General features: G+C 42.8%; 1 protein-coding gene across 5 annotated transcripts in view; it reads left to right on the top strand.

Moving 5' to 3' along the window:
• FAM227A (family with sequence similarity 227 member A) overlaps positions 1-24,082 on the top strand; it is a 317,179-nt gene that overhangs the window by 125,258 nt on the left and 167,839 nt on the right. The window lies entirely within an intron of this gene.

The following is a 24,082-nucleotide window of genomic DNA, read 5'->3' as shown; positions in this document are numbered from 1 at the left end:
ACTATGAGCTGGAATTGTGTTTTCTCGAAGAATTTCTGAACTTGTCTTAAGTTTCTCATGAAAAAGCTACAGCTTTACTGAGAAAAAAACATTTCAATATTTTGTCTCTGAGGCCAGCAAACAGAAACAAGAATGAGTAGGGATAGGCCAGAAAGCAGGACTGGCTTAGAGGGTTATAGTCAATATGGTGTCCTGAACCAACTTCAGTGGCAGTGCCCCCCCCAAAAAAAAAAGCTTAAGCTTTCCCTCTAGTCCCTAGTCTGGCATTGCTCTCTTTCCCTCCTTCCCCTGTGACCCTCTAAACCAGGGCTGCCCCAGTCAGGCCAGGTTTTCAGGATATCCACAATGAACATGCATGCGAGAGATTTGCATACCAAGAAGGCAGTGCAGGCAAATCTCTCTCATGCATATTCAGTGTGGATATCCTGAAAACCTGGCCTGCCAGTAGATCTCGAGGACTGGACTTGGGCAGGCCTGCTCGAAAAATTATCTTACTTGTTGATAGCAACAGCATACACAGTAGGCTGCTGCCGGCTGACAGAAAATTGCAGGCTGGACACAGCAGAGAAAGAACCAGAGCAAAAGTAGCCTGCTGTGCATGCTGTTGCTACCAGAAACTTGTGCTGTTGTAGAATTCTGCTCAATTTATTTTCCTGCTAGATAAGACTGCCTTCAGGAAAATGTTACGAGCAGTGACCCAGGACCAGATTTGGAGGGCCTCTTGACAGAGGTGGTGAGATCCTGTGCCACCCTGCTTGTCCACATAGTGCATGGTTACTTGGTTGAGGAGATGGTGTTGGAATGTAGATAGGGCATTATGAATTGCTCATAGCTCCAGGAGATTGATGTAAAGATGTGTCTCTGCAGGACTCCATGAACCTTGGGAGTGGAGGCCATCTAAGTGAGTTCCCCAGCCTAACATGGAAGCATATGTTGTCAAAATATTTTGATGAGATGGTACTTGAAACAAGAGACCTCTGGAGAGATTGGTTAGAGACATCCACCACAGAAGTGAGTCTCTGAGTTGTAAGGTCACTGACAAGCACTGGGACAGAAGACCAGTTGCTTGAGACCACTGGGAGGATAATGCCCAGTGAGGATGCTTGATATGATAATTATTAAACTACATTGGGTAAAAATAGGGTTGTGAAATACATTCGTTATATAAAAGATTAAACATAGGAAAACACATTAGGAAACATAATAACTAAAAAGTCAGGAATGTATTTCACAACCCTATTTTTACCCAATGTAGTTTAATAAGTTTTAACCTCTGTAAGAATTGTAAATCCCTATGTTTGGTTTGTTTGTTTGTTTGCTCTCTTTTAACTAAATTTGGATTTGTACATCGCTTTGAATTAGAGAAAGCGATTAATCAAGAATAAATAAAAAACTTGAAACTTGATAATGATATGATATGCTGGATAGTTAAAAAATAGTTAAGTTGCTTATTCCTAGCCGAAACCTGGCTAACCTCTGACTCAGATCCCAGCATTACAGAACTCTGCCCGAAGGGTTACAAAATAGAATTGGTCTGCAGAGGAAAAAAACGAGGAGGAGGTCTAGCCATCATACTCAAAAACAACATCAACATAAAGACCCTAGACAAACACTCCACTCCCTATCTAGATCTCCTAGCCTGCCAATTATCCGACGATACACTCATAGGAACTCTAACCTGCATTCTTTGTTACACAATAATAATAATAATAATAACAGTTTATATACCGCAATACCGTTAAGTTCTATGCGGTTTACAGAAGATTAGTGGAGTACAAGTTGAGTTGACGTACAAGTTGAGTTAACTTAAGGGATGTGGGAACAATGGGGAGAAAGGGCAAGAGAGGGGAAGGAGGGAAGTGGGTCAGCTGTCTAGGTATTTCAGGAATAGGTGAGTTTTGAGGCGTTTCCTGAATACCTCATAAGTGGTGGGCAATAGGAGTTGTTCTAGGTCTTTACCCCATAGAGCAGCCTGATGTGAGAGAAGATGCTCATGGTGTTTTTTAGTTTGCATCCTCTAACCGGGGGAGAAACAAAGTGCGAGTGGGAGCTTCTCTTGTGTTTGTTGGCTGAGAAGGAGAATAGGTCAGTGATGTATTTAGAAAACTTTAAAACAGAGGCAGGCGAACTTAAACTTTACACGAGCTTCCATCGGCAACCAGTGTAGCTGTTTGAAGTATGGCGTCACGTGGTCGAACTTCTTTAGACCGAAGATTAGTCTGACCGCAGTGTTTTGCATTAGTTGTAATCGTCGCATATTCTTTTGGGGGATTGCTAAGTAGGCGATGTTACAGTAGTCGAGTTGACTTAATACGAGGGATTGTACCAAGATTCTGAAGGCAGAGTTATCAAAGTATGCTTTAATGGATTTAAGCTTCCAGAGGGTGAAAAAACTCTTTTTGATTAGGGAGTCCACCTGATCTTTCATGGTGAGGCATTGGTCCAGAGTTACACCCAGTATTTTAATGGTGGGCTGTATGGGGTAGTTATGTTTGTTGATGTCTAGTGGGGTTTTGGTGTCAAGAGGGCGCGGTGAAGCGACAAAGAATTTTGTCTTCTCAGTATTGAGCTTGAGTTTGAAGTCTGTCATCCAATGTTCCATCAAGTTTATGGCTTCTGATGCTTTTGGAATTGTTTCCGAGATGGAGTTGGCAAATGGGATAATAATTGTGAAGTCATCAGCGTAACTGAATAATTTTATCCCCAGCTGGGTTAATTGAACGCTCAGTGAGGTCATGTAGATATTGAAAAGCAGAGGGGATAGTGGGGACCCTTGCGGAACGCCGGATGGGTTGCTCCAGGTGTTGGAGAGATCATTGTTGAAGCGAACCTGATAGATTCGGGACGAAAGGAAACCATGAAACCAGTTTAGCACTTCGCCTCTGATGCCAATAGCATCTAGACACTGTAGCAAATTTGCATGGTCTACAAGGTCAAAGGCAGAGCTCATGTCGAATTGCATGATCAGGGCACTGAGGCCTTTGCTTAAAAATAGGTGCAAGTAATCTAAGATGGCCGCAATTACCGTTTCTGTGCTGAAAAGCGGTCTAAAGCCGGATTGAGTCTCATGAAGGAGTGAGAACTGGTCTAGATATTCCATTAATTGGGAGTGTACCAGCCCCTCCATGATCTTTACAAAGAGTGGTATGGAAGCAATTGGTCTGTAGTTGGAAACTAGGGCTGACGATTCTTTGCTATTTTTTAGGATAGGGGTTATTATTATGTGGCCTTTGTTGGTGAGGAATTTTCCGTTTTTCAGGTTATGGGCTAAGTAGTGCTGTAGAGATAGTTTAAATTCAAGTGGTGCTGCAACACAACACCAGGAAAATGAAATGCTAACAAACAAGCTCTCGAAGAATTCATTTACCAGAACTCCCTAACATCACCTCATAACCTACTCCTTGGAGCCATAAACCTCCACCTAGGAGACCACACCTCCAAACAAGTAGAAAATATACTCTCATACCTCAAAGCACTGAACTACCAGATCCTCAACCCCCAACCCACACATGAAAAAGGCCACCAACTAGATGTCGCTGCATACATGTTCCAACACACTCACAATTCTGAAATCCACATCTCAAATGGGGCCTGGCACCCCTCCCTCTGGTCAGATCACTACAAATACACCTTTAACATCAATTGGGCTCAACGCAATAACAAGCAACCCTCTCCCAAAACCTCCTTCAAAACACGCCAAAAAATCGAACCTTCCACATTCTGGGACAAAGCAGACCCCGCAATCACCAATATAGCCCCCAACGAATTCATATCACAATGGCGTACTGTAAGCAAAACCATCCTGAATGAGCTAGCTCCTGAAAAATCAAAATTCAGAATCTGCACACCGTCAGACAAATGGTTCGACACTGAACTTCTCCAACTAAAAAAGCTCTGCAGACAACTAGAAAGAGAATGGAAAAAAAAGAGCCTAGAACACACAAAAACAGCATGGAGAACTCAAATCAACCAATACAAGAACAAACTCAAGGAAAAACGGAAAGCCTACTACTCCAAAATGATAGGCACGGAAACCCTAGACACAAAAAAGCTATTCAATCTAGTAAAGAATCTCACCGACACCAAATCTCACCTAGCTACACAAGGAAACCATCCACCGACAGCTATCCAACTAGCAGACCATTTCAAAAATAAGATCACTAAGATCAGAACCGCATTCAACAATACTCACACCCACCTTGACAAGATAACAACGAACCCTTCAACAGGAGAAGCCATCGCCGCAGACAGAAGCTGGACAGTCTTCCCCATATTACATTGGTTGGATATGAATCGACTCTACAAAAAATACCGCCAAGCTTCTTGCGACCTAAATAACTGCCCCACCTACCTATTATTAAACTCCTCCACCACATTCAGAGCCAACCTCATGCTATGGATTCAAACCACATTAACAGAAGGTCAATTCCCTCAAGACCTTGGAGAGATCATAATCACCCCAATCATGAAAGACCACAAAGGCCCAATAGATAACCCCTCCAACTACAGACCAATCGCTTCAATACCAATATACGTTAAAATAATAGAAGGTCTAGTTGCATAATACCTCACCAACTACCTGGAAGACCATAACCTACTTCACCCCTCACAATCAGGATTTCGAACCAACCACAGCACAGAAACACTACTTGTAACACTACTAGACACAGCTCGACAGCAAATTAGCAAAGGCAAAAAGATGATGCTAATCCAACTTGACCTCTCCGCAGCATTTGACCTGGTCAACCACTCCATATTGCTACAGATACTTGACGCCATTGGGATCTCAGGCAAGGTCTACAATTGGTTCCAAGGATTCCTCAAATCAAGAACCTACAGGGTAAAGTCCAATAATATCAAATCAGAACCATGGTCCAACCCATGCGGAGTTCCACAAGGATCACCTCTATCACCTACGCTCTTCAACCTCTTTATTTCCTCCCTTGGAGCCACTTTAGATAACTTAAATGTTACATCCTTCAGCTACGCAGACGACATCACCATACTCCTCCCCTTCGACCCATCAGAGCCCACCACTACAGCAAAACTGGAAATAACCCTAGATGCAGTGGAAAAATGGATGATAGACCACAAACTGAAACTAAACTCAGATAAAGGCCAAAACTCGAAAAGGCCAAAACTCCCACCATTACAGAACTGAAAATTAAAAACACCAAATACCCAATACAGCCCGAACTCAAACTCCTAGGAATAATGATAGACAGATGCTGAACAATGCAGTCCCAAATCAATAAAACATCCCAGAAAGCTTTTTTAATTATGAGAAATCTGCGTAAAATAAGAAAATTCTTCGACCCAGCACAATTCAGGCTAATTGTGCAATCCCTAGTCTTAGGTCTACTGGACTATTGCAATTCCCTCTATCTACCTTGTCCTGCCAACATGATAAAACAACTTCAGACTATACAAAACACTTCCCTCAGACTGATCTACTCCCTGAGAAAAGATGATCATATTACAACTGCCTTCCTAGACTCTCACTGGCTACCTATGCAAGCACGAATTCAATTCAAATTCTACTCTCTATTATTCAAAGCATTAAACGGCTCCGCCCCTCCCCTATCTAAACAACCGCCTAAACCAGATCCTCACCTCAAGACAAAGAAGAACTCCGAACCCTTTTGCCTTCCCTCCACTCAAGGGCACTCAGCGCAAAAAGATGTTTGATAACCTTCTGGCGACACAAGCAGCAAAACTTAACCACTCCATCTCCAACCTGTTGACGGCAATGGGCGACTTCAAAACTTTTCAAAAAGAAATCAAAACCCTACTTTTCAAAAATTTTATCTAGATATCTTAACCCAACCCTTCCCCCTCCTCCTAGATAAATTCTCCCTCAAAACCTCCACTTAAATAATCTCTTCCTCCCCAAAACACCAACCAAGTATTCATATCCCTGAAACGTAACGTAATCTTATTTGTACTCTAACTGTAATCTATTTGTTATATCACACAGTAATGTACAGTCAATTTAATATCCAATTTGTAAGTTCTTCCGGAATTAATCCAGCTACCTCTCCTCCCTTGTAACCAAAAAAACCCCAAAACAAAACTGTTGTAATTTCACTGGAAATGTCCAGTTAGCTCTTTTGTAATCCGCCTTGAACTGCAAGGTATAGGCGGAATAGAAGTCCCTAATGTAATGTAATATGAAGCAAATGGGACCATATATACTGTGGAGGCCATGTGACTGAGGAGTTGTAACTTGATGTGCTGTCAGGTGGTGATGAGAAGAGCAGTGGCGTACCAAGGGGGGGCGGTACGCCCCGGGTGCCAGCCCTGAGGGGGTGCTCCCGGCCTTGAAGTTTAGTCCCCCCCCCACCCCCGAAGGACCACTCGCCCCACTGACCTTCCTGCACCACCTGTGAAGCAGCCCGCAGTAGGATCGCGACGTCAATGATCCCGGAGCTGCTTGGGCGCTGCTTCCTATGCCGCGGTCCCGCCCCTCCTCTGACGTCAGAGAAGAGGCGGGACCGCGGCGCAGGAAGCAGCGCCTAAGCAGCGCAGGTATCGCTGACATCGCGATCCTGCTGCAGCTGCTTCATAGGTGGTGTGGGGAGGCCAGGGGGGCGAGCGGTCCTTCAGGGTGGGTCGGGCGGGCAGGCAGGCAGGCTTTCAAAGGGGAGGGGGGTGACAGGAAGGCAGGAAGGCCTTGAAAGGGGGGACAGGCCTTCAAGGGGGGGACAGGCCTTCGGGGGGGTGTGCAGACCTTCAAGGGGTGCAGGCCTTCAAGGGGGAGGGACAGGCCTTCAAGGGGGGGCAGGCAGGCCTTCAAGGGGGGACAGGCCTACAAGGGGGGACAAGCTACAAGGGGGTGGGACAGGCCTTCAAGGGGGGACAGGCCTTTGGGGGAGTGCAGGCCTACGGGGGGGTGCAGCCCTTCAAGGGGGTGCAGGCCTTCAAGGGGGTGCAGGCTTTCAAGGGGGGGACAGGCAGGCAGGCCTTCAAGGGGGGACAGGCCTACAAGGGGGGGACAAGCTACAAGGGGGTGGGACAGGCCTTCAAGGGGGGGACAGGCCTTCAAGGGGGTGCAGGCCTTCAAGGGGGGGACAGGCCTTCAAGGGGGGGACAGGCAGGCAGGCCTTCAAGGGGGGACAGGCCTACAAGGGGGGGACAAGCTACAAGGCGGTGGGACAGGCCTTCAAGGGGGTGGGACAGGCCTTCGGGGGTGCAGGCCTATGGGGGGGTGCAGACCTTCAAGGGGGTGCAGGCCTTCAAGGGGGGTGCAGGCCTTCGGGGGGGTGCAGGCCTTCAAGGGGGTGCAGGCCTTCAAGGGGGGGACAGGCAGGCAGGCCTTCAAGGGGGGACAGGCCTACAAGGGGGTGGGACAGGCCTTCAAGGGGGGGACAGGCCTTCGGGCGGGTGCAGGCCTTCAAGGGGGGGACAGGCCTTCAAGGGGGGACAGGCAGGCAGGCCTTCAAGGGGGGGACAGGCCTACAAGGGGGGGACAGGCCTTCAAGGGGGGGACAGGCCTACAAGGGGGGGGACAAGCTACAAGGGTGTGAGACAGGCCTTCAAGGGGGCTGCAGGCCTTCGGGGAGGTGCAGACCTTCAAGGGGGGGCAGGCCTTCAAGGGGGGGACAGGCAGGCAGGCCTACAAGGGGGGGGCAGGCCTACAAGGGGGGACAGGCCTTCAAGGGGGGCACAGGCCTACAAGGGGGTGGGGCAGGCCTTCAAGGGGGGACAGGCAGACCTTTAAGGGGGGACAGGCCTTTGGGGGGGACCCTGGTTTAGAAGTACACGGAAGGAAGGGGGTGTTCAAAGAGACATGCATATGCCAAACTTTGGGGGGGAAGAAATAATGGGTCTGAAAATAGAGGAGAGGGAGAGAGATGATGGACCATGGGATTTAGGGAGGGAAGGAACAGAAAGGGAGAGAAATTGGACACAAGGGTTGGTGTGGAGGAGGGATAGAGATACTGGATAGGAGGGTAATTAGGAAAAGAAAGGGAGAGATGGTGGACTCTGGGGTGGTGGGGAAGGAGGGAGAGATGCCGGATGAAAGGGTAGTTAAGAAAAGGTGGATCTGTGGAGGGAGATGAAAAAAAGGAAAGATACTAGACTTCCTGGGAAGGGAAGGGAAATGGAAAGGGAGGACAGAGTTGGCAGATGGATGGTTAGCATGCAGAAAGAAGGAGACCCTGGCAAGCAAGTTATCAGAAGAAAACCAGAGCCTTGGACCAACAAGATTTGAAATATAACCAGACAACAAAAGGTAGAAAAATTAATCTTATTTTCTGTTTTGTGATTATAATATGTCAGATTTGAAATGTGTATCCTGCCAGAGCTGGTGTTGGACTGCAAACGTGAGCTAGGATTTAACAGAGAGAGGAAAAGTCCTTTTTGTTTCTTTATTTACACCACAGCGCTAGTGTGGTTAGGAGAAGCCAAAGGGGGTGAAAAAGCTATAAAACCCACCAGGAGTTTTGAAAGAAATCACCCAACTGGGCAGGAAAATCGAATTGAAAAACCAATTCAATAGGCTGAATCGAATCGAAATTTTTTTTCCTGAATCTGGCAGAATTAGTTTGCGCTACTGTCTTAGACTTTAGGACCTGGGATTGGGGAGAGATGGCATCCTCAGTACTTTATAATGCAAGTGAAACGAGGATTTGGTCAGACTTTTGAAGGGTCTGCAGAAAAAAAATATTGTATAGGCCGGGGACATGAGACAGCAGGAAATGGGAACTTTTCTTCCTTCTATTTTTGTGGATGGAAAGGCTGAGGATGTCAGAGAGTTCAGTTAAAATATGTGCTTTATAAGAAAATATAATAATGTGTTTTATAAAGTTTATAGCATAGCTTGCCTACCCAGTGAGGTGTTCCTAGTGGTGATGGTGGCAGCGTGTCAATGTGTTGAGAGGAAGAAGTGGTCTGGGAAATTCTGCTGAGCAAACTCCGGGCCCATTTCCACCCCCCCAGTTAGTCCACTCCACTCAACTGGTTCACACACTGAGTGGGTCTTTGGGTGTTGTTTTGGGATCTCTTCCAGTGGTTTATCAGTATCTCCTTCTGGTCCAAGGAAGGAAACTTTGTTATCCTTAGCATTGACCTACAGAATATGTTTGTAACAGCGCTGCTTGTGTGGCATTAGGCTATGTAGTGATCGAAAGAAAAAACAGACCTTTGCCCATTTTTGCACTATATAGTGGGTGTATGAGGAGATTCACATTTCCTGCACAGCTAAGTCCATGTGAAGTTACCTTGTGCTGTATTTGACATCTAGCAAGGTCTCTGTTTGAAAGGAAAGATCTAAACTTAAAAATGAAGTGGCCAGAAGTTATGGTAAAAGCAGATAGTGTAGCTGGTTTTAAGAAAGATTTGGACAAATTCCTGGAGGAAAAGTCCATAATCTGTTATTAAGACATGGGGGAAGTGTCTGCTTGCCCTGGATCGGTAGCATGGAATGTTGCTACTCTTTGGGTTTTGACCAGGTATTAGTGACCTGGATTGGCTACCATGAGAATGGGCTACTGGGCATGATGGACCATTGGTCTGACCCAGATAGGCTATTCTTATGTTATGTTTTCATCTGTAGGGGCCTTTGTTTTCACTTCTTATTTTAATGTATTTTTTTTCTGGGAACTTATCAGTGTTTTTTATAATGGAAACAAAAATGGAAGAGAATTAATGTGTGTGGAATGAGGGGGTAACTAATTTCTTCAGCTAAATAATTCAATCCACTTTAAACAGACATAGGAGAACTCACGCACCATTCACACACCCTCCAACCAAAAAGTCAAAAGAAAAAAACTGTTCGACAACCTCCTGTTCGACAACACTCGACCCCCAACTCTACAACCTATTGACCTTGACCACAGACTACAAAACCTTCAAAAAAGAAATAAAAACCCTTCTATTCAAAAAACACATAAAACCGAACTAACACAATCAGAACTGTCCCAAGCATCACCTGCAACTACTCCATATGTACTTCTGATGTCATGACAATTCAGACATAATTTATGTTATGTTATGTTATGTTTGGAATATAAGAAAATTTTCACTGCCTGTTTCTATTCTGACCATTTATTCCGTTTCATGGTCATTACAAAAAATATTTTTTTATATGGGGGGGTGTCAAAAAATGATGGGCCCCGGGTGCCACTTACCCTAGGTACGCCACTGGAGAAGAGACTTCCTGGCAGAGCTGAAGTAGTGTGGTGAGTCTCTGCTGAGGAAGGAAAGCACGTGCCTGATTTGAGTTCAGAAGAACTCCAACAAACTCCAAAGTCTGAGTGGGTGAGATTTGGGATAATTGACTGCAAATCCCAGGAGTTGAGGAAGTTGAATTGTTGTATTCAAAGCCTGCTGAGCCTGTTGAGGTGTGGAGGCATTGATCAACCAGTTGGTCAGGTAACTAAAAATGTGTACACTGTATGAGTGAAGTATCACTGCCATTATCACCAAGCACTTAATGTACACTCTGGGTGCTGATGCCAGTCCAAATGGGAGAACCTTGTACTGGAAGTTGTGTGTTCCCAGAGGAAAGCGAAGATATTTTCTGTGAGTAGGGAGAATAGAAATATGTGTATATGCTTCTTTAAGATCCAGAGAGCAGAGTTTGCTGCTTTAATACAATGAAATCCTAGATTATGTATCATATTTCAAGCAGAGTTAAACCCTCTCCATGCTGCTGCAAATGCAGATACTCTTCCTGTTTTCTGAGATATACCTTATTGAGTAAATATAACATAAATATTCACAGTTGTAGATTTTTCTCAGAGGATAAATGGAAAGATTCCCTCTGGGTACAGCTTCTTTATTCCAGTATGATGTAGAGGTGATAAGGTTTGAAGAGTAGGGGGGAAGGGCCAGAGAGAGTAACAGGATGATTTTTGTGAAAGGTCAAATGGAAAAGGTGAAAACGATAGTGCTCTAATCAAAGAAAGACAGGGTGGCCTAAATTGCCATGCGGCCATAAACCATGTACCCAATGTATCTAATGTTATGAGGGTCCAGCGCTGTTGGTAATGGATGAGCCTGCCTCCTCTTGGGAGAGTTTGAGGTGAGTGCTGAGATACACTAGCTAAGTTTTCTAGGAGGGAGTCAAAATGAGTGCTGCTGCTTAGGTTGAGTAGGCACATAAGTCTTCTGTTGCCTCAGGCGTCTTTGAGTACATGTTCATATTTATGGCCGGACCATGTTCATATTTGGGCCAGACCATGTGGTCAGAGGTGAGTTCCAGCATGACTGCCAAGGCACACAGGAACTGCAGGGAACCCACCAAGTAAGAGGAGGGGAGCAACAGAGAGAGGTCAATCAGAGCTGAGATTAGCTCTAGGTGACCGAGGAAAGGAAGCACCTTGAATGACCTTATCAAGCAGCGGTCAGAGATGGCCAGGAAGAGATAAAGGAATCCAAGTTTAGCTGAGAGAGAAAGAAGAAAGGTCTAGCAGACTAAAAACCAATAGAAATACAATTTATACAATCTGTCAGACTACATTGCCCATGATACTTATTTCACATGTCCTGGCAGTAAATAGTTATAACAGTAACATTCTAAAACAATACTGAATTACATAAAGCATATTTTACAGTCCTGTTACAACCAGGGTAAGGCTGCAGGAGGCATAACACAGAGCCAGTCATTCTTTTCTAAAAGGGGCAATAGAATTCCCAGAGAGAACATCCAAAACTTCTTCTGTAGCAGGTACTTTTTGAGTGTTTTGAGGTCTAGAATCAGACAAATTCCTCCGGTCTTCTTTGGAATAAGGACGTACCTTGAATTGAACCCCTTCAAGTTTATTTCAAGTTTATTTAAGATATTTGGTATAATCGCAATATCCAAATCCAATGCGATTTACAAAGATAAAAAATAGGAAAAATAAAAAATCCAACAAACAGGACATTAAAAAGGAGGGGGTTAAAAAAAATTGGATTAAATACAATTCCAAAATAAATGAAAAAGGATGGGTAAGGAGACAAAAGGTTAGGAAACGTTACCCACTTAATTTCTGCTTAACAGTGTTCCTTGTCCAGATAAATTCCAGAATGAGGTCATATGATTTTAAATGGGTCAGTTAAAGGCGTCCTTAAACAGCCAACTTTTTAGTAGGCCTTTGAACTTATTAAGTAATTTTTCTTCTCTTATGTTGAAAGGAATCAAGTTCCAAATTTGAGGAGCTGTAACAGAAAAGATCATATCCCTCCTTGAATAAATAATTTTTAATGAGGGAATTACTAACAGAGATTTTTCTTCTGATCTTAGAGATTTTACAGGGGTGTATGGTATTAGAAATCTTTCTAAAAATGCTGGGGCTTTATTTACTAATATTTTATGTATGAGTAAAGCTATTTTGTAAGTAATTCTATGGTTTACCGGTAACCAGTGATTTTCCTTTAACAGTGGAGTTACATGATCAAATTTTTTTCTTTTCATGATAATTTTTATTGCGGTGTTTTGGAGAATTTGTAATCTACGTATTTCTTTTAAGGTAGTCCCTTTGTATAGGGCATTGCAATAGTCAATTTTAGAAATGACTAGGGAAGGTATTAAGAACATAAGAACATAAGCAATGCCTCCGCTGGGTCAGACAGGTCCATCGTGCCCAGCAGCCCGCTCACGCGATGATTTATCGAAACGCGGACAGTGATCTAATTAATCTTAACCTGTAGAAACAAGTTCTTACCAAAGAACTAATTTGGTCTTGGTAATTGAGCTTTTGGTCTAATATAACCCTGAGAATCTTTACCTTAGTAACTACTTTAAGGTTAGTTGTGTTTATGGATATATTGGCTCCTAGTTTCTGACCCTCCCTACACGGAAAGAGCATAGTCATGGTTTTGGATGTGTTGAGGGCCAATTTATTGTCATGCAACCATTTTGATATTTTAGAAAGTTTCTCATTGATTGCTGTAATTTCTCCATCTGCACTAGTGTCTATGGGGTATAACAGTTGTACGTCATCTGCATATGCAAATGGGATAAACCCAATTGACTGACTGAGTGTTAACAATGGTGCCAGGAATATGTTGAATAATAGTGAAGATAGAAATGAACCTTGCGGGATCCCGAAGTTTGTCGAGGTTATCCTTGCTGAAGAGTTGTTAAATATAACCTTAGATGAACGTTTGTGAAAATATGATTGAAACCACTGAAGAACAACTTCCGAGATTCCCATAGATCTTAGTCTGCGTAAAAGGAGATAGTGATCAATGGTGTCGAACGCTGATGATAAGTCTAAGGATATAAGGAGAACTGATTGATGCTGATCCCAGAAATATAGTACAGAGGATGTCAGGCCGATTAAAGAGTGCTCGGTTGAATAATATTGTCGAAATCCTGTTTGGGGAGAGTGTAATACTCCGGTTTTCTCTATGAATTTTGAAACATGATTTAAAACTATTTTTTCCGTCATTTTTGTTAAAAATGGAATGTTTGCTTTTGGCCTGAAATTACAGGAATCGTTCAGATTCCCTTTAACATCTTTGGGGTATTGGGTGAATAATTGAGTTTTTCCAGTTTTGGGGCATAGTCCCTTTCTCTAGTGAGGAAGAGATTAGTTGGTGAATGTATTTGCCGAAAATGTTGAAAAATATTTTCATAATACGTGGGGGGAGTGAGTCTTCTTTGTTCCCCTTTGTATTCAGTGAGGTAAACAAGCTTCTCAGATCTGATAATGAGGGTAATATAAAGTGGGAGCACTTTGATGTTGGAATACAGGAATCTGGAACTGAGTAGTCCATTTCTGGATCTGAGTTGTTACCGAATGTTTTCCTTATCCCTTGAATCTTATCTATGAAATAATTAGCCAACTCTTGAGCAGTCAGGGTGCTAATTGCATCCTGTGCTGAACGTGATTTGAATGTTGTTAAGGATTTTAAAATGGAGAATAATGTTGCAGAATTGTTTGCTATTCTAATGCGGGAACCATAATATCTTTTTTTTTGTCTCATTGATTTTGTTTTTATAATATTGTGCTTGACTTAAATATCTAGCTTGATTGGCAGATGTTTTTTCCCTACACCATTTTTTTTCTAAGGAACGCAGTTGTTTTTGATAAATGATAATTCCAGCGTATACCAAGGGTTTTTTGTTTAACTGAAATTGTTTTTGTTACTATTGGAGCGAGTTTGTTACGTAGTGTCTTGCAAAGATTCTCCCACTGACTTATTTGCTCATCACGATAGTTTTTTAAAATCTTCTATGGATAGGTCAATCGTTGCGTTCAATTTGGGTTTGTCTAGCTTGCTGTAATCATGATAGCTATAGTTTTTTTTCTCTCCCTGATGGTCATTAGCAGTGCATTTATGTACATAATTGAGAGTGATTAAACTATGATCTGACCATGGGACAGGCTCGATTATTGGAGAAGAAACGTCTGGACTAAGATGGTTAGCGACAAAAAACAAATCAATAGTGTGTCCTGCGATATGTGTTGGTTGGGAAACTTTTGAGATTAGGTCAATGTTAGATACAAGGGTAATTAGATCTGATGTAAAGGGATTTACGGGTTATCGAAGTGAATGTTGAAGTCTCTGAGTATTACTATATTTTGTGATATTGTACTGAAATCCATAAGTAGTGACTGTAGGTGTGTAACCAAATCTCTGGTAACAGGTGGTGGCATGTATAAAAGAAGTATATCAAGCTGTAGACTAGCTTTAATTTTAAATTGTAAATATTCTATTGGGGCCTCTCTTGTCCCTCTCTTGCAGTGGAACCTTTTCTTTTGCATTGAGCTGGAGGAGGGCTCAGAGTTCCTGGCAAAGGAGGGCTCTCTGATGGGAGCTGAAACAAGGTTCTCTTGGAGGGTGGCTTGGTAGTTTCATCTGCAGATGAAGGGCATAGCCCCAACTCACCACTTGAAGGATCCACTGATCTAATGTTATGAGGGTCCAGCGCTGTTGGTAATGGATGAGCCTGCCTCCTCTCAGGAGAGTTTGAGGTGAGTGCTGAGATACACTGGCTAAGTTTTCTAGGAGGGAGTCAAAATGAGTGCTGCTGCTTAGGTTGAGTAGGCACATAAGTCTTCTGTTGCCTCAGGCGTCTTTGGGTACATGTTCATATTTATTTCTGGAATAGTATGATGAACGTCTGTAGGAATGTGAAAATTGCTTAGATTGTTGAGCTTTCAAGGAGGACAGAGTGGTCATACAGTCAGTATGTCTTTTGATCATTTGAGTTGCTTCCTCTATACGATCTCCAAACAAGTCATCAGCTATATAGAGTATGTAGGAAGGACGATTTTGAACATTGGCATCCAGATATGAGATTCTGAGCCAAGCCTTTCTGCACATAGCGATGGATACCACTGAGGGGCAAGAGGCTACATCGAAAGCATCATATATGAGTGGGCCATATATTTCCTGATTTCCAGGAGGTCATGTTTGAGATGTCGATAAGTAGAGAGATGTTTAGAGGGTATTTACTTGTCATAAATGGATATAGGGACTTCATGTAAAAGGACATAAAGAAGGTGTGATTTAGTATTTTGCTCATGAGCATGGAGCCCTGAAAGACCCTGCAACCAAACTTATTTACTGTCCTCTCTGCACGGAGGAGCACTAGCATAGGTTCTGAAGCTGTGTGTTTTCTTTAAGAAGGATTTGACTACTAGTGCCTGGTGTGGCAGGTGTAGTTTGTCAAACCCAGGGACAGATAGCAGCTTGTAAGGAGAATCGAACCTCTTTGGTACCATTGGTACATGAAGAGGAGATTCCCAGCTCTTAAGCAAGACCTCCTTCATGAGATTGTGGAAAGGAATCTTCAGGCAGTGCTTGGCAACTCCTTGTAGCTGAATGTCTTTCTGAATTCTGCAGTAAGTTCTGTTTTAGACTTCATTTTAATTGGGGATCCTGCCCCATTTGTCTGGTAAACTTGGAGAAGGACAGACTGGCCGGGGACAAACCCTGATCAGGCATTGAAGCTGAATCTGGAAGACTGCCATCAGAGAATCACCATCGTACTTGGATCTGCTAGAAATATAAAGAGACAAGTCAGAATTATAGTCCTTATTATATATAGACCTGGAACAGTGACAGAAGCGATGAGGGGAATGTCTAGCAGGTCATCTGATCACACTGTGATATCTAGGAGTAGAGCTGTGACCTCGGGAAGAGCATCGATATGGCTGCCAAGAAGGCCATCTAAAGGAGCATTGAGAGTCAGATGATACGCTCTGCCCACCCCACCCGATGATGATGCGGCTATAAATGCAGGTGATAGACACCTATCTTCCATGTCTTTATTAAGCGTACCTAATGTATGTGCAGGAGTCTTTGAGTTGCGGTCTGCAGTATCTCACTTACTTGCTTGGACTCAGTTGAAACTAGGGGCATGTTGACAGGGTTTAGCACAGTGTGCGATTGCAGTAGCCCAGATAGCCCATTCCACAGCAGTATATTCTGTTGATTCTGGAGAGAAGAGGCCTGTATGATAGATGGTACATATGATGCTTGTTGCTGGAACTGGAGTGCATGTGTGGTTGGCAGCACAGAATGTGCATGCTGCTGTAGAGATAGCATGTGCAGTAGGCAGCACAAAATGAGCTTGCTGCTGTGAGGATAGCCCTTGTGCGGTAGATGGTACAAAATGTGCTTGCTGCTGTGAAGGCAGCACTTGTGCGGTAGGTGGCACAAATTGCACTCGTTGCTGCACAGATACTGGAACTTGCGCTTATATGGTTGCTAGCAGATGTGCAGAAATATCGGTCCATTGTCTTTTCGATGGTGAAGATGTTTGTGTTGTAGCAGCAGTGGATAGGGATCAGTGCTTGTGCTTCTTAGCTTTCATATGTGGATCCCTCGATGGTGGCAGCACCAAATAGTTGAGGTAGAGCTGGATGTTGAAGTCAATGGCCTTGGTGTAGAGCAGTGAAGGGGAGCTTCAGCATCAGAGTTGGCCATCCTCGACGCTATTTCTAAACTATCTTGATAATCTAAAAATTATTGAGAGGTTCAAGTTTATTTACTATTTGATATACCGTCTATCAAGTATTAGCTAAACGGTTTACAATAAGATAAAAATAAGGGAAACCCAAGGGAAAATAAAAACAATATCACATATGATCAACTAAAATAAGGGTAAAATAGTAGATAGTTTACAGACAGAACTGAGGGGAAAAAACATTAGAGAGTATAATTATATCGAGATTTAAATAAAACAAAAACTAAGGAGCGGGAGAGGAATGTCACAAAAGGAGGGAGGGGTCACTTTTTAGGAAGTGCTTATTATTCTCCATGTTTAAAGAGGAAGCAAGCTCTCAGGTTCTGTAGGCATCTCTGAAGAGAAATGTTTTAACTTTGGAACGGAATTTTTCTAGCAAGGGTTCTAGTTTAATATCTAGTGGGGGTGCGTTCCAAAGCGATGGTGCGGTAACCGAGAAAATGGTCTTTGGGGTGGGATTGTAAAATAGTTCGTAGACAGAAGGAATTACTAAAAGGTTCTGGTTAGTAGATTGTAGAGTTCTGGTGGAAGAGTTTAATCAATGAATGCAGGAATGTGAGTTTGTTTGGTTTTGTAGGTGAGGAGAAGATTTTTATAAGTGATGCGATGTGTGATAGGTAACCAATGAGCATCGCGAAGGAGGGGAGTGGCGTGATCAAATTTCTTAGCTTTTACATAAGTACATAAGACTGCTGTATTTTGCAGAATTTGGAGTCGTCGAATTTCTTTTTCTGCTATGCCTTGGTAAAGTGAGTTACAATAGTCGATGTGTGATATGACTAACAAATGGATGAGTATGTTTATAGAGGGGTCTAAAAGCGATGTGATTGAGCGTATGAGTTTTAGTTTATGAAAGCATTTCTGGACAACTGAGCTGATCTGTTCATGAAAGATTAAATATTGTCCAACATTATCCCCAAGAGTTTAATTTTTGTTTCCATTTGAATCAGTATGGTATCTGTGCTAATTGGCAGAGTAAAACCTTCCTTGTCTGAGATTGGAAATAGTATACCTTTGGTTTTAGTGATGTGCAATACTAGCATGTTTTCATGAAGCCAGGCGCTAATTTTTGTCAGCTTGAAGTTTACTTCTTGAATTTTGTCCCTGTCTTGTGGATTCAGGGGGTGAAGTAGTTGGATGTCATTTGCATAGGTGAATACAGTAAATCCTATTGATTGGGTGAGTGTTAATAATGGGGCTAAGAAGATATTGAAAAGCAACGACCCCAAGAGAAAAACCGCTGACATGAGGATTCTGAGAGGTGTACTAGTAAGCAAAGGCCTGACAGGAAACAGCACTCCATTTAGTAAAAGTGGCAAATAAAATAAATATAATTATTAAAGAAAAATAATATGGGATGGCACAAAACATATGCAAATACTATGCACAGAAAATACACACAAATAAAAGGCGTATGTTAAAAATGCATATGATGCATGCTTAAGGAAGACATGTGAAGAGAAAACCAAAAAACGGCTTCTCTGCTCCACAGAAAACAAAAAACTGAAGGTTCTGTGAGCTGGCAGTGGGTGGGAAGGGACCCAAGCACGTGTGGTATGGGCAATCTTTTAATCTCTTAAAGTGACAGTTCACTTTAGACCAGGGGGTCTCAAAGTCCCTTCTTGAGGGCTGCAATCTAGTTGGGTTTTCAGGATTTCCTCAATGAATATGCATGAGATCTATGTGCATGCACTGCTTTCAATGCATATTCATTGGGGAAATCCTGAAAACCCGACTGGATTGCAGCCCTCAAGGAGGGACTTTGAGATCCTTGCTTTAGACGGTCCATACTGGGTTCCGTGGATGACATCACCCATATGTGAGAATATGCTGCCTGCTTGTCCTGAGATAACCTAATCACCCCTCCCCCTTCATGAAAATCCCCTCCCCCATATTCCCTTTCTGCTCCACTTACAAAGATGCCAGAAAGGGCCTGAGCTGATATAGCTCTTCTAAGCAGAATCACAGGAACCCAAATGATCCAATTCCAATGAGCAACTATAATAAACTCCATTCCACCCTCTGCCCTTCCAATCCCAACAATATCTCAGAATTCTATGAAACACACTGCCTCTGGATGCTGCAGGTTATTTAACTTTTTCTGGCAGTGGCGGGCATTGTAGAAACTGCAGCAACCTATCAGGGCTCTTTACATCAGTGGGGGCAGAGGAATACGTCAAGGGGAAGCAACCGACGAGAGAAGAAGTGGGACCATTGGATGATGGTGACAGAAAGGGAGTAGTAAAAGGAGAGAAAGAGATAGCTGACAGGTTAAATGAGTTCTTCACGTCAGTCTTCACGATGGAAAATATAACCAACATTCCGGAACCCGAGGAGATCGTTATAGGAGACCAAGACGATAAGCTGGTCGATTTAGAAGTAAGCAAAGAGGATGTACTCAAGCAGATTGACAGACTAAAGAGCGACAAATCGCCAGGTCCGGACGGCATTCATCCAAGGGTACTCAAGGAGCTAAAAAACGAAATAGCGGAGCCATTTAGACAGATATGCAACCTATCCTTAAAAACCGGAGAGATCCCGGAGGATTGGAAAATAGCAAATGTTACGCCCATCTTCAAGAAGGGCGCAAGAGGAGACCCGGGAAACTACAGGCCGGTGAGCCTGACCTCAGTCCCGGGAAAGATGATGGAGGCACTGATTAAAGACAGCATCTGTGAGCACATCGAAAAAAATGGGCAGCTAAAACCGAGTCAACACGGCTTCTGTAAGAGTAGGTCATGCCTCACTAACTTATTGTACTTCTTTGAGGGGGTGAGCAGCCAGATGGATAAAGGGGAATCTATAGACATCATTTACCTTGACTTCCAAAAAGCCTTCGACAAGGTGCCACACGAGAGACTGCTTAAAAAGATATGGAACCACGGGGTACAAGGGGAGGTCCACCGATGGATCAAAATCTGGTTGGCAAACAGGAAACAGAGGGTTGGCGTAAAGGGCCACTACTCAGACTGGAAAGGGGTCACAAGCGGAGTTCCGCAGGGGTCAGTGCTGGGACCGCTCCTGTTCAATATCTACATAAACGACCTAGAGGCGGGAACCAAGTGTGAGGTCATTAAATTTGCAGATGACACCAAACTATACAGCAGGGCTCAAACCAGGGAAGACTGCGAAGATCTTCAAAAGGATCTAACACAGCTGGAAAAGTGGGCCGAAAAATGGCAGATGAGCTTCAACGTGGGGAAATGCAAGGTCATGCACGTGGGGAAAAAGAACGAGATGTTCACATACAAAATGAGGGGAACACCACTAGGGGTCAGCAACCTGGAGAGAGACCTGGGAGTGATGGTAGATGCAACACTGAAGGCATCGGCGCAATGCGCCACAGCCTCTAGGAAAGCAAACAGAATGCTGGGTATCATTAAGAAGGGTATTACAACCAGGACGAAAGAAGTCATCATTCCGCTGTATCGTGCAATGGTGAGGCCGCATCTGGAGTACTGCGTCCAGTACTGGTCGCCGTACCTCAAGAAAGACATGGCGGTACTTGAGGGAGTACAAAGAAGAGCAACTAGACTGATAAAGGGAATGGAAAATCTCCCATATACCGAAAGATTGAAGCAGTTGGGACCAGTGCTCCCTCTAAGCGGGCGGGTGTTGTGAGCAAAATTTTTTTCGCTGTGCGCTACAAATATCGGGCGCCAGCAAGTTATGAGCCAACTCGCCCGATTCTCCTCTCGCCGCCCTGCCCGCCGTGCGCTGTGACGTGAAACTTGTGCGCTGGATGTAATATTTTGTGCGCCAGCGCACGCCAGCGCAGCTTAGAGGGAACACTGGGACTTTTCTCCCTGGAGAAACGAAGACTTAGAGGAGACATGATAGAAACCTTCAAGATACTGAAGGGCATAGAAAAAGTAGACAGGGGCAGATTTTTCAAATTAAGGGGCGCCACAAGTACAAGGGGGCACTCGGAGAAATTGAAAGGGGACAAGTTTAGAACAAATGCTAGGAAGTTCTTTTTCACTCAGAGGGTGGTAGATACATGGAACGCGCTTCCAGAGGCTGTTGTAGACAAGAAAACATTAAATGGTTTCAAAGAAGGTTTGGATAGATTCCTAGAAGAAAAAGGGATTGAGGGGTATAGATAGGTATAGACCATTGCTCAGGCAATGGGCCTTATGGGCCACCGCGGGAGCGGACCGCTGAGCAGGATGGACCAAGGGTCTGCCTCAGCGGAGGCAACTTCTTATGTTCTTATGTTCTTAAGAAGTGCACCAGTTAGCTACCAACCCAATTGCTCTATGTAGAGGAGGAGAGCATATGGCCTAGGGATTGGGAAGCTGTATAAAGGAGGTAAAGCTGCTCGCCGAGTCATGGTAAACGTTGCAGTAAACGCAAGGCTTTTTCTTTACCACAGGAAGAAATATTTTATCTCTCCTGTGTGGCGGTAAAAGGTTTTGCTCCTACATTCAAGGTGATATGTCTTGGTCTTTTACCATTACTGCAGATTTACCACTGCTCCCTGTTCCCATGTCATTCTCTACACAAAGCACATCGGCAAATGAAAGTCAGTAAAGGATACCAGTGTTTTTGGCAGCCATCCCAATTATTAGCATTATCCTGTGCTGATAGCAGAGAGAGGATTACTGCTGAAAATGTTGTTATGCCTGTACTGACTTTCATTTGCTGTTGTGTTTTGTGCTCAAGATTTCCAAATTGGCTCCTGATCCAGGCAGGCTAACCAAAACATGGTTTCATACTTTTGAATTCTACCTTTTTTCTTTTACCTTTAGTCATATTAGTCCACTTTTAAATGTAATAAATAAAGCAAAACAAAACAGTGTACAAATTTAACAAAACCATAAAAAAATCAATATTTATGAAACAAATAACAACTAGTTTTAAGGGCACACTGAAAAATCTTTATAAGATCACAAACAATTCAGTTCTAAAGACAAGTTTCAAGTTTATTATGGATTTGATTAATCGCTTGTTCAAAATTCTAAGCAATGTACAAAGCAATAAAATAGTAAATTACAGGTATCGAGGGGAAACAAACCAAATAAATACAACTGACTTGACAAAACATATGATACAAAAGGAAAAAATGGGGAAAGAAATACAAGTTAATGATAGTAAATAAGACGAGTAAGGGGAAAAACAATAGGCAAGGGGAAAGCAGTAAGCTTCAAGGATATTAAGAACTAAGCTTCAGTTGATGCACTTAATCAAATTTTCTAGTTGTCAAATGCATCTTTAAAAAGAAAGCATTTTAACTTGCTCTTGAATCTATCTAGATTAAGTTCTTCACGTACGTGAATTGGGAGTAAATTCCAAATTTGGGGGGCTGTGACGGAGAAAATAAATTGCCGCCGTGTATTTATGCTTTTAAGTGAGGGAACTATTAATAGATGTCGGTCAGTAGACCTTAGTAATCTTGGAGAGGTATGGGGAATCAATAGTCTATGAATAAAGGCAGGAGTTTTATAGAGAAGAGATTTAAAAGTCAGTAGACTTAATTTATAAGTTATGCGGTGCGCAACTGGAGCCAATGCGCTTCCTTAAGTAGTGGTTTCACATGGTCAAATTTTTTAGCTTTCCTTATGAGTTTAATTGAAGCATTTTGAATGATCTGTAAACGTCGGATTTCTTTTTGGCCAATTCCTTTGAATAGCGCGTTGCAATAGTCGATTTTTGAAATCACCAGGGAATGAATTAGTGTATTAAGTGACTTGGGGCATAAGAATTTAGAAACTGAACGAATTTGACTTAGTCTAAAGAAGGTAGATCTCACGATACTACTGATATGTTCACGATAGGTTAGTTTGCAATCAAAGATAACCCCAAGGATCTTAATGCTACTGATCGATTGCAGGATAGAACCTTTAATAGAAATTGGAAACAGGAGCTAGCTATTTGCCTCAAGCCATTGGTGAATCAGTTCAAGTTTCTTACTGATTGCTGTTGTTTCAAGGGGATCATTGGAGTCTAGCGGATGTAGCAGTTGAATATCATCTGCGTAAGCAAAAATGTTGAAGCCAATGGATTGGCAGAGAGTCATCAATGGTGCAAGAAAAATATTAAATAAAAGAGGAGAAAGGATAGACCCTTGAGGAATGCCATATGTTGCTGAGAATCGCTCCGAAATACTATTGTTAAAGGACACAATCGAGGATCGATTAGTGAAATAGGTCTAAACCAGGAAAGAACTTGATCTGTGATACCAATGGTCTGTAGTCTTTCTAAATGAAGATTATGATCAATTGTGTCGAAAGCTGATGAGAGGTCAATAGATATTAGAAGAACAGATTTGTGATGATTCAGGTAGTAGAGTATGGAGGTGGACATGCCAATTAAGGAGTGTTCCATAGAGTGATGCTGCCTGAAGCCTGTTTGATTTGGATGTAAAATATTGGTTTTTTCTATGAACTCAGATATTTGATTGAAAACCACCTTCTCAGTCAACTTCGCTAGGAAGGGGATATTTGCAATTGGTCTATAATTTGATTTGACCTCAGGACTGATGTTATGATCCTTGATAATGAGGTGAATAATGGTTTCCTTCCAGGCTGTGGGCATGATACTTTGCTGAAGACTTTCATTAATTAGTGCAAGGATGAATGGACCAAAGATAGTGAAGTATTGTTTAAGGATGAGGGGAGAGATTGTTTCAGCTTGGGAACCCTTGATGTTGATGGTCTTAATAAGAGATTCAAGCTCCCTAAGTCTGGGTAGGTTGAATTGTGAACATTTTGAGGACAGTAAGAATGAATCAGTTTGCTCTTGATCTGGAATTGGTTTCTGTTTTAAAGTAAGGTTTTTCCTAATGTTATTGACTTTATCTATGAAATAATTTGCAAGTTCCTGGGCAGTAGGCAGGTTACTATTTATTTGGCCTTGCCTTTTGGAATTAGAAGTTACCGATTTTAATATAGAGTATAGTGCAGATGAATTTTTAGCTTTATCAATTTTTTTTGAGAAATATTTCGTTTTTGCCTGATTTATTTTTGATTTATACAATTTTGAATGTTCTTTGAATTTATCTAGCATCTGGACCCCTACCTAAGATGGTTCTATCATTGAACTTAAAAAAAGAGTTTTCTTTGCTTTCATTTCATGGCCTAGCATACAGATATGGCCCCCAAGTGTCCAGAGAGTGAATTACAAGCATCTACAGATATTTCATATGCTATCCCATGCAGGAACCTACTA

Source organism: Geotrypetes seraphini, chromosome 2 (genome assembly GCF_902459505.1).
Source record: "Geotrypetes seraphini chromosome 2, aGeoSer1.1, whole genome shotgun sequence".
Classification (NCBI taxonomy): Eukaryota; Metazoa; Chordata; class Amphibia; order Gymnophiona; family Dermophiidae; genus Geotrypetes; species Geotrypetes seraphini.
The sequence above is the reverse complement of the archived record's forward strand: the minus strand, read 5'-3'. Positions and strand labels throughout refer to the sequence as shown.